This window comes from Prunus mume, linkage group LG5, assembly GCF_029339155.1.
Source record: "Prunus mume cultivar Tortuosa linkage group LG5, ASM2933915v1, whole genome shotgun sequence".
Classification (NCBI taxonomy): Eukaryota; Viridiplantae; Streptophyta; class Magnoliopsida; order Rosales; family Rosaceae; genus Prunus; species Prunus mume.
Window position 1 is genome coordinate 10,333,094 of NC_142702.1, and position 17,983 is coordinate 10,351,076.

Below are 17,983 nucleotides of genomic sequence, written 5' to 3' on the forward strand. Positions count from 1 at the left end.
CACAATCTCATAATCCTCATACGCCGGGACGCACCTGCCACGTATGGGGTCCGCCAACACGCCACTACTCCACGACACGCGCGACCCGATCACAATATCACATATCTCCCTCATACGCCGGACGCACCGCCACGATGAGGTCTATCAACACGCCACTCCAACGACATGTGCGACCTCAACACAATCACATATATCTCCTCATACGCCGGACGCACTCAGCCACGATGGGGTCCGCCAATATGCGACTACTCCTACAACACGTACGACTCACAAACATATCACATACCTCCTCATACGCTGACGCACTGCCACGTATGGGGTCTATCAACACGCCGCTACTTTACGACACGCGCGACTCACAAGCATATCACATACCTCCTCATATGTCGGGACGCACCGCCACGTATGGGGTCTGCCAACACGCTACTCTACGACACGTGCGACTCATCACAATATCTCATATCTCCCTTCATACGCCAGACGCACCCGCCACGTGATGAGGTCTGCCAACACGCTGCTACTCTTACGACACGTGCGACTACAAACATATCACATACCTCCTCATACGCCGACGACTCGCCACGATGGGGTCTGGCAACACGCCGCTACTCCTACGAGACGTGCGACCTCAACACAATATTAATAACTCCTCATACGCCGGACCCACCCGCCACGTATGGGGTCCGCAACACGCCGCTACTTTACGACACGCGGCGACTCATCACAATATCACATATCTCCTCATACGCCGACGCACCCGCCACGTATGAGGTCTGCAACTCTCCGGCTACTCTTACGACACGGTGACTTCACAAGCATATCTCATCGCCTGCTGGGCTGTTACATTCTCACCAGCCATCTAATTGTTCGCTTGAGCTGCCACATTCTCACCACCATCTAATCGCTCGCTTTAGGCTCTACATTCTCACCAGCCCGCATGGGTTTAAAGGCCTCAACACAATCACAGGGTGGCACTTATAGTGCCCTCAAGCATCTTTATAAAATCATAAATATAATTTCCACTATTGCATAAACCTCAACCCTAGGTATAGCATCCAATAAACCCCCCCATTAAAATCATCAATTAAAAATCCTAAACTCACCATATCCACATAACTCGACTAATGATCAAGACCTGTCTCTATGGTCATTCTAACCCTCCTGGGAAGGTAGAACTATCCCAAAGGTCTCACAGCAACCCAGGGTCAAACTATCCAAACTTAGTCAATCGCTCATGGGCCCACACCAAATTCGAAGTGAAAGTTCCTATAGGTTCTACTGTGTCCAGGACACACTCCTATAGGCTCACGATCGCTGATCGGACGGTTACTAAAACACTAGCCCTAGGGTTGGCATTTTCGGAGTATCCGGAACTCCATTTTGCGATCCGCTGAATCCTACGTGATTCTAAGGCCGTCTAGATGAACATATTATAACTTGGAGTCAATCCAACGGTCCGAACCTATCGACCCTGGATAACGCATAATAGGCGATATCCGCTTTGAGACTCAAACCCTAGGTGAAACACTATATTTGGAGTCACTTTTGTTCTTGGACATACCCCAAAAACTGACCGAAAGTGGCCGGAATCTCCTCAAATTCGGCGAAATCCAATTCATAAATTGAGGTTGCCTACGCTACAAATTGATCAATTCCTACTAACGAGGAGCTAGAGCTCGAAAATAGGTGAGAAACCATACCTCACTTGCCGAGAATCGGTGGCCGGACGACAGAGACGGCCGGCGGTTTCGTGGAAAACCGAGCTTTTCTCCTCGCTTTTCGCGAAATCACAGCGGTGGCGGCGGACTGGCTGGGGTAGGAAGAGGACAGCGTCCGGCATTTTCGCACGCCCTCGACTTTGGTGGCGGACGAGGGCACGACCGGCGAAAACGTGGGCGGTTGTTCTAGTCGCCGCCAAGAGGAGACTGAGACGCGGAGGAGAGAGAGAGAGAGAGAGCCGAGGGTATATCTATCTTTAACAAAACCCTTTTCAAAATATTTAGGTTGTGCCACTGAGGGTATTTGATAATATCTCTCTCGCTACCCGATTCAAGCCCACTACGCTGCCTACGGACTCATCTCACAGACTCTATGCAACAAAGAAAGCTAAATTTCCAAATTCCTTTCAGATAAGAACTAACCAAATTACCCCTATCCTAAGGGTAAATTAACAATTTCACTTAAATAAATTAAAATATGCAATAAATTTGGAGTCGGGGTGTTACACAAATTGATTTTGGGTTGAGTTCAAAACATGGGGGACATCATAATATGGTGGGAGAAGTCCTTTGGCGGGTTTTGAGTGAAATCCAATCTCTACAACTATGCAATACACCTACTACTCCTTTTCAGAACGAACTTCGTAAGAACATGAATTGTCCGATTTCAGGGAGCAATCGATATCGGACTGAGTCCAAAACTTGGGGAACACCATAATATCGTGGGAGGAGTCATTTGGTTGGTTTGGAGTGAAATACAATGGCTAAAACTGTGCAACACACCAACCACAGCATTTGTAACAAACTTCGCATTTAACCTGAATTGTCCGATTTCATGGACCAATAGAAATCGGATTGAGTCCAAAACTTGGGGAACATCATAATATCTTGGGAAGAGTCATTTGGTCCGTTTGGAGTGAAATCCAATGGCCAAAACTATGCAATACACCAACCACTCCATTTCAGAACGAACTCATTTAACTCAATTGTCGATTTCATGGACAAATCGAAATCGTATTTAGTCCAAAACTTGGGAAACATCATAATATCATGGGAGGAGTCATGTGGTTGGTTTGGAGTGAAATCCAATGGCTAAAACTATGCAATACACCAACCACTACGTTTCAGAACGAACTACGTACGAAACTGGGTTGTCCTATTTCATGGACCAATCGATATCGGATTGAGTCCAAAACTTGGGGAACATCAAAACGTCGTGGGTGGAGTCGTTTGGTTTGTTTGGAGTGAAACCCAATGGCTAAAACTATACAATACACCAGCCACTCCGTTTAAGAACGAACTTCGTACAAACCAGAATTGTCTGATTTGATGGACCAATCGAAATCGGATTGAGTCCAAAACTTGGGGAACATCATAATATCGTGGGAGGAGTCATTTGGTTGGTTTGGTGTGAAATACAATGGCTAAACTATGCAATACACCGACCACTCCCTTTAAGAACGAACTCGTAACTGAATTGTCATATTTCATGGACCAATAAGGATCGGATTGAGTGCAGAACTTGGGGAACACCATAATATCGTGGGAGGAGTCATTTGGTTGGTTTGGAGTTAAATCCAATGGCTAAAACTATACAATACACCAACCAATCAGTTTAAGAACGAACTTCGTACAATTGTCCTATTTCATGGACCAATAGAAATCGGATTGAGTCCAAAGTTTGGGGAACGTCATAATATCGTGGGAGGAGTCATCTGGTTGGTTTGGAGTGAAATCCAGTGGCTAAAAGTGTTCAATACACCAACCACTCCGTTTCAGAACGAACTGAATTGTCTGATTCCATGGACCAAACGATATCGGATTTTGTCCAAAACTTGGGGAACATCATAATATCGTGGGTGGTGTCATTTGGTTGGTTTGGAATGAAACCCAATGGCTAAACTATGCAATACACGAACCACTCCATTTGAGAACGAACTTCGTACGAACCTGAATTTTCCGATTTCAAGGACCAACCGATTTTGGGTTGAGTCCAAAACTTGGGGAACATCATAATATGGTGGGAGGAGTCATTTGGAGGGTTTTGAGTGAAATTGAATCTCTAGAACTATGCAATACACCTACGACTCCATTTCGGAACGAACCTCGTAAGAACCTGAATTGTCCGATTTCGTGGACCAATCGATATCGGATTGAGTCCAAAACTTGGGGAACACCATAATATCGTGGGAGGAGTCTTTTGGGTGGTTTGGAGTGAAATCCAATGGCTAAAACTGTGCAATACACCAACCACCACATTTCAAACCAACTTCGTAACTCAATTGTCTTATTTCATGGACCATTCAATATCGGTTTGAGTCCAAAACGTGTGGATCATCGTAATATTGTGGGAGGAGTCATTTGGAGGGTTTTGAGTGAAATCCAATCTCTAGAACAAAGCAATACACCAACCACTCCATTTGAGAACGAACTTCGTACGAACCAATTGTCCGATTTCAGGGACCAATCGAAATCGGATTGAGTCCAAAACTTGGGGAGCATCATGATATCGTGGGAGGAGTCATTTGGTTGGTTTGGACTGAAACCAGTGGCTAAAACTATACAATACACCAACAACACTGTTTAAGAACGAAACCAATCGAAATCGGGTTGAGTCCAGAACATGGGGAACATCATAATATGGCGGGAGGAGTCATTTGGAGGGTTTAGAGTGAAATCCAATCTCTAGAACAATGCAATACACCAACCAGCCCATTTCATAGCGAACTTCGTTTACGAACCTGAATTGTCGGATATCATGGACCAATCGATATCGGATTGAGTCCAAAACTTGGGGAACGTCATAATATCGTGGGAGGAGTCATTTGGCTGGTTTGGAGTGAAATCCAATGGCTAAACTATGCAATACCCCAACCACTCCATTTCAGATCGAACTTTGTACGAACTCTGAATTGTCCGATTTCGTGGACCAATCGATTTCGGGTTGAGTCCAAAACTTGGGGAACATCGAAATATGGTGTGAGGAGTCATTTGGAGGGTTTTGAGTGAAATCCAATCTCTAGAACTATGCAATACACCTACCACTCCAATTCAGAACGAACTTCGTACGAACCTGAATTGTCCGATTTCATGGACCAATAGAAATCGGATTGAGTCTAAAACTTGGGGAACATCATAATATCGTGGGAGGAGTCATTTGGTTGGTTTGGAGTGAAATCCAATGGCTAGAACTATGCAATACACCAACCACTCCATTTCAGAACGAACTTCGCACGAACCTGAATTATCCGATTTCATGGACCAATCGACATCGGATTTAGTCCAAAACTTGGGGAACATCATAATATCGTGGGAGGTGTCATTTGGTTGGTTTGGAGTGAAACCCAATGGCTAAAGTATGCAATACACCAACCACTCCATTTGAACGAACTTCGCATTTAACTCTGAATTAATTTCATGGACCAATAGAAATCGGATTGAGTCCAAAACTTGGGGAGCATCAGAATATTGTAGGAGGAGTCATTTGGGTGGTTTGGAGGGAATTCTAATGGCTAAAACTGTACAATACATGAACCACTACGTTTAAGAACGAGCTTCAACTCAATTGTCCGATTAGTGGACCAATTGAAATCGGATTGAGTCCAAAACTTGGGAAACATCATAATATCGTCGAGGAGTCATTTGGTTGGTTTGGAGTGAAATCCAATGGTTAAAACTATGCAATACACCAACCACTCCATTTGAACTAATTCATACGAACCTGAACTGTCCGATTTCAAGGACCAATCGATATCGGATTTTGTCCATCACCAACGACTAAACTATGCAATACACCAACAACTCTGTTTGAGAACGAACTTCGTACTAACTGAATTGTCGATTTCATTGGCCAATCGAAATCGGATTGAGTCCAAAACTTGGGGAACATCATAATATCGTGGGAGGAGTCATTTGGTTCGTTTGGAGTGAAACCCAATGGCTAAAACTGTGCAATACACCAACCACTCCATTTATGAACGAACTTCCTAGGCACCTGAATTGTCTTATTTCGCGGACCATTCAATATCGGATTGAGTCCAAAACATGTGGATTATCGTAATATTGTGGGAGGAAACATTTGCGGGGTTTTGACTGAAATCCAATGGCTATACTATGCAATGCACCAACTACTCCATATCAGAACGAACTTCGTACGAACCTTAATTGTCCGATTTCATGGACCAATCGATATCGGATTGAGTCCAAAACTTGGGGAACATCATAATATCGTGCGAGGAGTCATTTGGTTGGTTTGGAGTGAAACCCAATGGCTAAAACTGTACAAGTAAACCAACCACTCCGTTTAAGAACGAACTTCGTAACTCAATTGTCGATTTCATGGACCAATCGATCGGATTTAGTCCAAACTTGGGGAAGATCATAATATCGTGGGAGGAGTCATTTGGTTGGTTTGGAGTGAAACCCATTGGTTAAAACTATACAATACACCAACCACTCTGTTTAAGAAGGAACTTCCTATGGACCTGAATTGTCCGATTTCATGGTCCAATCGAAATCGGACTTAGTCCAAAACTTGGGGAACATCATACTATCATCGGAGGTGTCATTTGGTAGGTTTGGAATGAAACCCAATGGCTAAACTATGCAATACACCAACCACTCCATTTCAGAACGAACATCGTACGAACCTGAATTTTCCGATTTCATGGACCAACCGATTTTGGGTTGAGTCCAAAACATGGGGAACATCATAATATGGTGGGAGGAGTCATTTGGAGGGTTTTGAGTGAAATCGAATCTCTAGAACTATGCAATACACCTACGACTCCATTTCGGAACGAACCTCGTAAGAACCTGAATTGTCCGATTTCGTGGACCAATGGATATCGGATTGAGTCCAAAACTTGGGGAACACCATAATATCGTGGGAGGAGTCTTTTGGGTGGTTTGGAGTGAAATCCAATGGCTAAAACTGTGTAATACACCAACCACTACAATTTAGAACGAACTTCGTATGAACCTGAATTGTCTTATTTCACAGACCAATCAATATCGGATTGAATCCAATACAGGTGGAACATCGTAATATGGTGGGAGTAGTCATTCGGAGGGTTTTGTGTGAAATCCAATCTCTGGAACTATGCAATACACGAACCACTCCATTTCAGAACGAACTTCGTACGAACATGAATTGTCCGATTTCATGGACCAATCGAAAACTTGGGGAACATCATAATATCGTGGGAAGAGTCATTTGGTTGGTTTGGAGGGAAACCCAATGGCTAAAACTATACAATACACCAACCACTCTGTGTAAGAACGAACCGTTTAACACAGATTGTCCTATTTCATGGACCAATCGAAATCAGATTGAGTCCAAAACTTGGGGAACATCATAATATCGTGGGAGGACTCATTTGGTTGGTTTGGAGTGAAATCCAATCTCTAGAACTATGCAATACACCAACAACTCCATTTCGGACGAACTCAATTGTCCGATTTCAAGGACCAATTGAGATCGGATTGAGTCCAAAACTTGGGGAACATCATAATATCGTGGGAGGTGTCATTTGGTTGGTTTGGAGTGAAATCTAATGGCTAAAAGTATGCAATACACCAACCACTCCATTTCAGAACGAACCTGAATTGTCCGATTTCATGGACCAATCGATATCGGATTTAGTCAAAAACTTGGGGAACATCATAATACAGTGGGAGGAGTCATTTGGTTGGTTTGGAGTGAAACCCGATGTTTGAAACTATACAATACACCAACCACTCTGTTTAAGAACGAACTTCCTACGAACCGGAATTGTCTGATTTGATGGATCTATCGAAATCGGATTGAGTCGAAAACTTACGTCACATCATAATATCGTGGGGAGTCAGTTGGTTAGTTTGGAGTGAAATCCAATGGCTAAACTCTGCAATACACCGACCACTTCATTTAAGAACTAACTTCGTACGGACCTGAATTGTCATATTTCATGGACCAATAAAGATCGGATTGAGTCCAAAACTTGGGGAATATCATAATATCGTGGGAGGAGTCGTTTGGTTGGTTTGGAGTGAAATCTAATGGCTAAAACTATGCAATACACCAACCACTACATTTCAGAACGAACTTCGTACGTTTTGTCTCATTTGAGGACCATTCTGTATCGGATTGAGTCCAGAACTTGGGGAACATCATAATACCGCGGGAGGAGTCATTTGGTTGGTTTGGAGTGAAACCTAATGGCTAAAACTATACAATACACCAACCACTCTGTTTAAGAACGAACTTCGTACGAACCTGAATTGTCCCATTTCATGCACCAATCGAGATCGGATTGAGGCCAAAACTTGGGGAACATCATAATATCGTGGGAGGAGTCATTTGGTTGGTTTGGAGTGAAACCCAATGGTTAAAACTATACAATGCACCAACCACTCTTTAAGAACGAACTTCGAAACTGAATTGTCCGATTTCATGGACCAATCGAAATCGGATTGAGTCCAAAACATGGGGAACATCATAATATCGTGGGAGGAGTCATTTGGTTGGTTTGGAGTGAAATCCAATGGCTAAAACTCGCAATACACCAACCACTACTTTTCAAACGAACTCAGACTGAATTGTCTTATTTAGCACCATTCAATATCGGTTTGAGTCCAAAACGTGTGGATCATCGTAATATTGTGGGAGAAGTCATTTGGAGGGTTTTGAGTGAAATCCAATCTCTAGAACAAAGCAATACACCAACCACTCCATTTCAGAACGAACTTCGTCGAACTGAATTGTCCGATTTCAGGAACCAATCGAAATCGGATTGAGTCCAAAACTTGGGGAACATCATGATATCGTGGGAGGAGTCATTTGGTTGGTTTGGACTGAAACCCAATGGTTAAAACTATACAATACACCAACAACACCGTTTAAGAACGAAACCAATCGAAATCGGGTTGAGTCCAGAACATGCGGAACATCATAATATGGCGGGAGGAGTCATTTGGAGGGTTTAGAGTGAAATCCAATCTCTAGAATAATGCAATACACCAACCACTCTATTTCATAGCGAACTTGAGCGAACTCGGATATCACGGACCAATCGATATCGGATTGAGTCCAAAACTTGGGGAACGTCATAATATCGTGGAGGAGTCATTTGGTTGGTTTGGAGGAAATCCAATCTCTAGAACTATGCAATACACCTACCACTCCAATTCGAACGAAATTGCGAGCCTGAATTGTCCGATTTCATGGACCAATAGAATTGGATTGAGTCCAAAACTTGGGGAGCATTAGAATATTGTGGGAGGAGTCATTTGGTTGGTTTGAGGAATTCCAATGGCTAAAACATAATACAAGAACCACTCGTTTAAGAACGAGCTTAAGAACTGAATTGTCTAATTTCGTGGACCAATTGAAATCGGATTGAGTCCAAAGCTTGGGGAACATCATAATATCGTCGAAGGAGTCATTTGGTTGATTTGGAGTGAAATCCAATGGTTAAAACTATGCAATACACCAACCACCCCATTTCAGAACTAACTTCATACTGAACCTGAATTGTCCGATTTCAAGGAAAAATCGATATCGGATTTTGTCCATAACTTGGGGAACATCATAATATCGTGGGAGGTGTGATTCGGTTGGTTTGGAGTGAAACCCAAAGGCTAAACTATGCAATACATCAACGACTCGTTTGAACGAACTCGTACTAACTCAATTGTCAGATTTCAATGGCCAATCAAAATCGGATTGAGTCCAAAACTTGGGGAACATCATAATATCGTGGGAGGAGTCATTTGGTTCGTTTGGAGTGAAACCCAATGGCTAGAACTGTGCAATGCACCAACCACTCCATTTATGAACGAACTTCCTAGGCACCTGAATTGTCTTATTTCGCGGACCATTCATTATCGGATTGAGTCCAAAACTTGTGGATTATCGTAATATTGTGGGAGGAAACATTTGCGGGGTTTTGAGTGAAATCCAATGGCTATACTATGCAATACACCAACTACTCCATGTCAGAACGAACTTCGTACGAACCTTAATTGTCCGATTTCATGGACCAATCGATATCGGATTGAGTCCAAAACACTGGGGAACATCATAATATCGTGCGAGGAGTCATTTGGTTTGTTTCGAGTGAAACCCAATGGCTAAAATCAGCATAAACCAACCACTCCGTTTAAGAACGAACTTTGTACGAACTGAATTATCCGATGTCGTGGACCAATCGATATCGGATTGGGTCCAGAACTTGGGGAACATCATAATATCGAAGGAGAAGTCATTTGGTTGGTTTGGAGTGAAATCCAATGGCTAAAACTATGCAATACACCAACCACTCCATTTCAGAACGAACTTCGATTTAACTGAATTGTCCTAATTCGTGTACCCATCGATTTCGGGTTGAGTCCAAAACATGGGGAACATCATAATATGGTGGGAGGAGTCATTTGGAGAGTTTTGACTGAAATCCAATCTCTAGAACTATGCAATACACCTACCACTCCATTTCAGAACGAACTTGATACGAACCTGAATTGTCCGATTTCATGCACCAATCGATATCGGATTGAGTCCAAAACTTGGGGAACACCATAATATCGTGGGAGGAGTCGTTTGGTTGCTTTGCAGTGAAATCCAATGGTTAAAACTATACAATACACCAACCACTCCATTTCAGAACGAACTTCGTCGAACCTGAATTGTCCGATTTCTTGGACCAATCGATATCGGATTGAGTCCAAAACTTGGGGAACAACATAATATCGTAGGAGGAGTCATTTGTTTGGTTTGGAGTGAAATCCAATGGATAAACTATGCAATACACCAACCACTCCATTTCAGAACGAACTTTGTACGAACCTGAATTGTCCGATTTCATGGACCAATCGAGATGGGATTGAGTTCAAAACTTGGGGAACATCATAATATCGTGGGTGGAGTCATTTGGTTGGTTTGGAGTGAAATCCAATGGCTAAAACTACACAATACACGAACCACTACCTTTAAGATCGAACTGTCGAACTTTGAATTGTCCGATTTCGTGGACCAATAGAAATCGGGTTGAGTCCAAAACTTGGGGAACATCATAATATCGTGGGAGGAGCCATTTGGTTGGTTTGGAGTGAAACCCAATGGCTAAAACTATACAATACACCAACCACTTTGTTTAAGAACGAACTTCGTACGAACCTGAATTGTCCTATTTCATGACCAATCGGGATCGGATTGAGTCCAAAACTTGGGGAACATCATAATATCGTGGGAGGAGTTATTTGTTTGGTTTCGAGTGAAACCCAATTTTTAAAACTATACAATACAACAACCACTCTGTTTATTAAATAACTCAATTGTCTGTTTTCAGGGACCAATCGAAATCGGATTGGGTCCAAAACTTGGGGAACATCATCATATCGCGGGAGGAGTCATTTGGTAGGTTTGGAGTGAAATCCAATGGCTAAAACTATGCAATACACCAACCACTACATTTCACAACGAACTTCGTACGAACCTGAATTGTCTTATTTCGGGGACCATTCAATATCGGTTTGAGTCCAAAACATGTGGATCATCGTAATATTGTGGGAGGAGTCATTTGGAGGGTTATGAGCGGAATCCAATCTCTAGAACAATGCAATACACCAACCACTCCCTTTCATAACGAACTTACGAACCTGAATTGTTCGATTTCATGGACCAATTGAAATCGGATTGAGTCCAAAACTTGGGGAACATCATAATATCGTGGGAGGAGTCATTTGGTTGGTTTGGAGTGAAACCCAGTGGCTATAACTATGCAATACAGCAACCACTACATTTGAGAACGAACTTCATACGAACCTGAATTCTCTTATTTCGCGGACCATTCAATATCGGTTTGAGTCCAAAACATGTGGATCATCGTAATATGGTGGGAGGAGTCATTTGGAGTGTTTTGAGTGAAATCCAATCTCTAGAACAATGCAATACACCAACTACTCCATTTTCGAACAAACTTCGTACTAACCTGAATTGTTCAATTTCATGGACCAATCGAAATCGGATTGAGTCCCAAACTTGGGGAACATCATAATATCGTGGGAAGAGTCATTTGGTTGGTTTGGAGTGAAACCCACTGGCTAAAACTATACAATACACCAACCACTCTGTTTAAGAACGAACTTCGTACGAACCTGAATTGTTCGATTTCATGGACCAATCGAAATCGGATTGAGGCCAAAACTTGGGGAACATCATAATATCGTGGGAGGAGTCATTTGGTTGGTTTGGAGTGAAACCCAGTGGCTATAATTATGCAATACACCAACAACTTCATTTCAGAACAACTTCGTACGAACCTAAATTGTCTTATTTCGCCGACCATTCAATATCGGATTGAGCCCAAAACTTGGGGAACATCATAATATCGTGGGAGGAGTCATTTGGTTTGTTTGGAGTGAAACCCAATGGTTATAACTATACAATACACAAACCACTCTGTTTAAGAACAAAGTTCGTATGAGCCTGAATTGTCCTATTTCATGGACCAATCGAGATCATATTGAGTCCAAAACTTGGAGAACATCATAATATCGTGGGAGGAGTCATTTGGTTGGTTTGGAGTGAAACCCAATGGTTAAAACTATACAATACACCAACCACTCTGTTTAAGAACGAACTTCGTACGAACGTCCCATTTCACGAGATCGGATTGAGTCCAAAACTTGGGGAACATCATAATATCGTGGGAGGAGTCATTTGGTTGGTTTGGAGTGAAACCCAATGGTTAAAACTATACCACCAACCACTCTATTTAAGAACGAACTTCCTGAATTGTTCGATTTCATGGACCAATCGAAATTGGATTGAGTCCAAAACTTGGGGAACGTCATAATATCGAGGGAGGAGTCATTTGGTTGCTTTGGAGTGAAACCCAGTGGCAATAACTATGCAATACACCAAGAACTACATTTCGAACAATTTAAACCTGAATTGTCTTATTTCGCGGACCATTCAATATCGGTTTGAGTCCAAAACATGTGGATCACTGTAATATTGTGGGAGGAGTCATTTGGAGTGTTTTGAGTGAAATCCAATCTCTAGAACAATGCAATACACCAACTACTCCATTTTCGAACAAACTTCGTACTAACCTGAATTGTTCAATTTCATGGACCAATCGAAATCGGATTGAGTCCCAAACTTGGGGAACATCATAATATCGTGGGAAGAGTCATTTGGTTGGTTTGGAGTGAAACCCACTGGCTAAAACTATACAATACACCAACCACTCTGTTTAAGAACGAACTTCGTACGAACCTGAATTGTTCGATTTCATGGACCAATCGAAATCGGATTGAGGCCAAAACTTGGGGAACATCATAATATCGTGGGAGGAGTCATTTGGTTGGTTTGGAGTGAAACCCAGTGGCTATAATTATGCAATACACCAACAACTTCATTTCAGAACAACTTCGCATTTACGAACTGAATTGTCTTATTTCGCCGACCATTCAATATCGGATTGAGCCCAAAACTTGGGGAACATCATAATATCGTGGGAGGAGTCATTTGGTTTGTTTGGAGTGAAACCCAATGGTTATAACTATACAATACACAAACCACTCTGTTTAAGAACAAAGTTCGTATGAGCCTGAATTGTCCTATTTCATGGACCAATCGAGATCATATTGAGTCCAAAACTTGGAGAACATCATAATATCGTGGGAGGAGTCATTTGGTTGGTTTGGAGTGAAACCCAATGGTTAAAACTATACAATACACCAACCACTCTGTTTAAGAACGAACTTCGTAAACTGAACTGTCCCATTTCACGAGATCGGATTGAGTCCAAAACTTGGGGAACATCATAATATCGTGGGAGGAGTCATTTGGTTGGTTTGGAGTGAAACCCAGTGGTTAAAACTATACAATGCACCAACCACTCTATTTAAGAACGAACTTCGTTTAAACTGAATTGTTCGATTTCATGGACCAATCGAAATTGGATTGAGTCCAAAACTTGGGGAACGTCATAATATCGAGGGAGGAGTCATTTGGTTGCTTTGGAGTGAAACCCAGTGGCAATAACTATGCAATACACCAAGAACTACATTTCAGAACAATTTAAACCTCAATTGTCTTATTTCGCGGACCATTCAATATCGGTTTGAGTCCAAAACATGTGGATCACTGTAATATTGTGGGAGGAGTCATTTGGAGGGTTTTGAGTGAAATCCAATCTCTAGAACAATGCAATACACCAACCACTCCATCTTAGAACGAACTTCGTATGAATCTGAATTGTCCGATTTCATGGACCAATCGAAATCGGATTGAGTCCAAAACTTGGGGAACATCATAATATCGTAGGAGGAGTCATTTGGCTGGTTTGGAGTGAAGTCCAATGGCTAAAACTATGTAATACACCAACCACTCCATTTAAGAACGAACTTCGTACAAACCTGAATTGTCCAATTTCATGGACCAATTGAAATCGGATTGAGCCCAAAACTTGGGGAACATCATAATATTGTGGGAGGAGTCATTTGGTTGGCTTGGAGTGAAACCTAATGGCCAAAACTGTGCAATACAACAACCACTCCATTTAAGAACGAACTTTGTACGAACCGAATTGTCCGATTTCATGGACCAATCAAAATCGGATTTAGTCCAAAACTTGGGGAACATCATAATATCGTGGGAGGAGTCATTTGGTTGGTTCGGAGTGAAACCCAATGGCTAAAACTAGGCAACACACCAACCACTCCATTTAAGAACGAACTTCGCACGAACCTGAATTGTCCGATTTCATGGACGAATCGATATCAGATTTGAGTCCAAAACGTGGGGAACGTCATAATATCGTGGGAGGAGTCATTTGATTGGTTTGGTGTGAAATCCAATGGCTAAACTATGCAATACACTAACCATTCCAGTTCACAACGAACTTCGTACAAACTTGAATTGTCCGATTTCATGGACCAATCGATTTTGGGTTGAGTCCGAAACATGGGGAACATCATAATATGGTGGGAGGAGTCATTTGGAGGATTTGGAGTGAAATCCAATCTCTAGAACTATGCAATACACCAGCCACACAACTTAGGCGAACCGTACGAACTGAATTGTTCGATTTCATGGACCAATCGATATCGGATTGATTCTAAAACTTGAGGAACATCATAACATCGTAGGAGGAGTGATGTAGTTGGTTTGGAGTGAAATCCAGTGGTTAAAACTATGCAATACACCAACCACTCCATTTTAGAACGCCTTACAAACTGAATTGTCTGATTTCGTGGACCAATTGAAAACGGATTGAGCCCAAAACTTGGGGAACATCATAATATTGTGGGAGGAGTCATTTGGTTGGCTTGGAGTGAAACCCAATGGCCAAAACTGTGCAATACACCAACCACTCCATTTAAGAACGAACTTTGTACGAACCTGAATTGTCCGATTTCATGGACCAATCGAAATTGGATTTAGTCCAAAACTTGGGGAACCTCATAATATCGTGGGAGGAGTCATTTGGTTGGTTCGGAGTGAAACCCAATGGCTAAAACTATGCAATACACCAACCACTCCGTTTAAGAACGAACTTCGCACGAACCTGAATTATCCGATTTCATGGACGAATCGATATCGGATTTGAGTCCAAAACGTGGGGAACCTCTTAATATCGTGGGTGGAGTCATTTGATTGGTTTGGTGTGAAATCCAATGGCTAAACTATGCAATACACCAACCACTCCTGTTCACAACGAACTTCGTACAAACCTGAATTGTCCGATTTCATGGACCAATCGATTTCGGGTTGAGTCCGAAACATGGGGAACATCATAATATGGTGGGAGGAGTCATTTGGAGGGTTTGGAGTGAAATCCAATCTCTAGAACTATGCAATACGTGATAACTCACATATTTATACATTTATACCTTCCATTTCTAGTCTATTTGTGATGTTTTTGAGTTAAACATGTTGTGTTTTACCCTATTTTGTGTTAGTATGCAGCTTTAGGATCAAGTTGAAGGCAAAAGAAATCAAAACATGTCATTTTTGGAGCTGGCCATTATTCAAACGTGGAAACAAATTCCGTGACCTGTTTTGAAGTCCAAATAAAGATCCAAAGCGAACGTGGCTTGTTTAAAGACTAAGAGCATATTGGGAAAGTAATGGGGATTTCTAGCCTGATTTGGAGGTGCCAAATAAGGCAAAAACGTGGAAAATAAAGGCTGATTTATTAGGATCTCTTTGGAATATCTAACAGCCTCTTTTACCCCATAAAAACTTGCCTTTTAGCCACTTTCACAGACCCTATTTATTTTGGACAAATTTCACAAACCTAGACATCCTTCTTTTTGTCATTCTCCCTTTTCACACACACTTAAACCCTAGCTGCCCATATATTTCCACCATCAAGACTCATTGCAGGTGGCTGTTCTTGGAAAAGTTCAACATCAGAATCGATTCAAGGGTTTCCTCTCATGAATTTATTTTCACTCATGTTGTTAATTTTCGTTTTAATCTTTGTGAACATGATGTGTAACTAAATTCATAGCTAGGGATTTCGATACATTGATCTATGTTTCTAAGTTAAAGTATTCTGTTCATCAATCTGTTTCTTGTTTCATTCACTGAATCTATTGTTAAATTTGTTCGTCAATTTTAATGTTTGATCACCATTAGGGTTGCCTACAGATTATCTAGTCAAGGTTATTGTAAACATCATGCTTAATCTTGGTAGACATGTAAATGAATGAAGAGAATGCTATGCAAACATCCTGCCGTGTGTTTTCTTCGGTTCTTTAACGTTTTCTCGCATGTTAATGAGTCTTAACCTGGAACCAAAGTTGAACATCCCAATTAGGTTGCAGATTAGTAGAATTTGATCAAAACCACACATCATATGTAAAACGAACTCTGGAAACAGGTTGGTAGTTGAATATGGTTTAACTTTATAAACATGGAATTGGTTTTGCAATGGTGAACTCGAAATCCCTAGTCTCATCCCTATTCTTCTTACATCAATATCTCATTCGCTGCTACATTCTTCTTGCATTTTAAGTTATTTTTCATTTACAACACAAACTACTCTCAATTTGTCACTTTCACTTTTAGTTAGGGTTCTTTCAAAATTAGTAATTTATAGAGGTCCAATCGGTCCCTGTGGTTCGACACCCTTACTTGTACCATTATACTAACCATATATTGGCACTCGGAAGGAACACAACAAAATTTTGGCGCCGTGTGGGATATCGATCCTCTGTGATTGCTTGTTCTCAAACCCTAATTTCGTTTTATTTTTGTTTGTCGGTAGTATATGTCAGATACACTTGCTGAAATAGGCCAAAGACTTGAACGGTTAAAGAGCAACACTTTTGAGAATTCTCTATCAGCTAGTGCCCAGACTAGCCGTATAGAAGAGGACAATAGTTCTTCTAGCCCACGAGTGTAGATTCTTTCGATAACACTAACTCGACGGAGAAGAAGAGATGGTGGCAATAACGATGACAACCGAGCTTTGGAAGATTATGCTCAACCGGTTATACCAAATTCACCTTCGTGCATCTTGCTGCCTCTGAAGCTAGAAATTATGAACTCAAATCTTCTCATTTTCACATGCTTCCTTCTTTTTATGGTTTACCTAACGAAGATCCATTATCCCATATTAAGGAATTCTACAATGTTGTGAGTGGTTTACCTTTGCAGGGAGTGAGTAAAGCAAATCTGAGGATGAGGGTTTTTCCTTATACATTGAAAGATAGAGCAAAGAATTGGCTAATGACTTTAGCACTGGTTCGCTCACCACTTGGGATGCCGTAGCTAAGAAGTTTGGAGAAGTTTTTCTCAACTCAAAAGACAGCTACGTTGAGAGGGCAAATCTTTAACTTTAAACAAGATGATGGAGAACCTTTCAATGAATGTTGGGAGCGTTTCAAAGGCTTTGCTGCAATGTCCACATCATGGGTTACCTCTTTACTTACAAATGCAAATTTTTATGATGGACTAACCCAAACATGTCAATCAACTGTGGATAATGCAGCAGGTGGAGCTTTGAAGAAGAAAATGCGCAAGAGTCATATAACATTTATGAGATGTTGGGATCTAATGCTCAACACAAAGATACAAGAGGTAAACGAGTTGGAATGTATGAAATGAGTTCTAATAATGATCTTGCTTTGCAGGTGGCTAGTTTGGAAAAGAAGCTCGATTCATGGCTCAATATGGCGCCTAAGATAGCTGAGGTGTGTGCCATTTGCAACATACCAGGTCATCCTACTTATCAATGCTCATGGTGAGGTTTATCGAATCGTTCAAG

The 17,983-nt window shown here is 41.6% G+C and overlaps 1 non-coding gene across 1 annotated transcript; it reads right to left on the reverse strand.

Moving 5' to 3' along the window:
• Window positions 1-17,529: 17,529 nt before the first annotated feature.
• On the reverse strand, window positions 17,530-17,634 carry LOC148916873 (small nucleolar RNA R71). The gene has a single exon (XR_016127621.1). It is a non-coding gene; the product is annotated as a small nucleolar RNA R71 (small nucleolar RNA).
• Window positions 17,635-17,983: the final 349 nt, after the last annotated feature.